Source organism: Octopus bimaculoides, chromosome 4 (assembly GCF_001194135.2).
Source record: "Octopus bimaculoides isolate UCB-OBI-ISO-001 chromosome 4, ASM119413v2, whole genome shotgun sequence".
Taxonomy (NCBI): Eukaryota; Metazoa; Mollusca; class Cephalopoda; order Octopoda; family Octopodidae; genus Octopus; species Octopus bimaculoides.
This window is the reverse complement of record NC_068984.1, coordinates 96,934,325-96,935,045: the sequence shown is the minus strand read 5'-3', so window position 1 is coordinate 96,935,045 and position 721 is coordinate 96,934,325.

The following is a 721-nucleotide window of genomic DNA, read 5'->3' as shown; positions in this document are numbered from 1 at the left end:
TGATATTTCACATACATATAGACGGCCTGTTTTTTTATTATGTTCTTATATGTTGCATTCACACTCTCACATACACATACATCTTTTATGCCACACAATAACTCTTGTTATTCATTTCATACGGTTGTCTTTTCTATCGTCTCATTACTGGTATTTACGAAATCTATGTTACCGTAGTATAACATAATTACTTGTATATCATCTTTGATATATATTTTGGTGTTCGACCGTGTGACACGTTTAAATAAAAGGAGTCCTCTGTTTTCCCATTCGTCACCATTTCTCCTTTTTGAGTTCGCACGGTCGTTTTTTCATCTTGGGTTAAGAAAATATTTCTTCGAGGTTTTCGCTAATGGTCGTACAGAGATTTGTCTGTCGACTCTGTAAAAGCGCACCTTTTCAAACACCCATCACCAAGCAGCCTTTTCGCCACCAGCTTCGTTCAACCAAGATTACCACCGTGACGACAACAATTACTACTACCAACTACAAGCATTCCCCCCGACGTCACCAAGTTTCAACTGACCCATTACCACTGTCATCATCATTACCACCACACATACAGACCACAGCTATATTACAGTTCCTGCGCCGACGTCTTCACCATCATTGTACTGTCTACCACAATGTCGTGCGCCAACAACCCCACCACCAGGGACACACCATATCAACACACTCGGTTTTATCGACTCTGTTAGAGTGGATGTTTCCACTCACAATC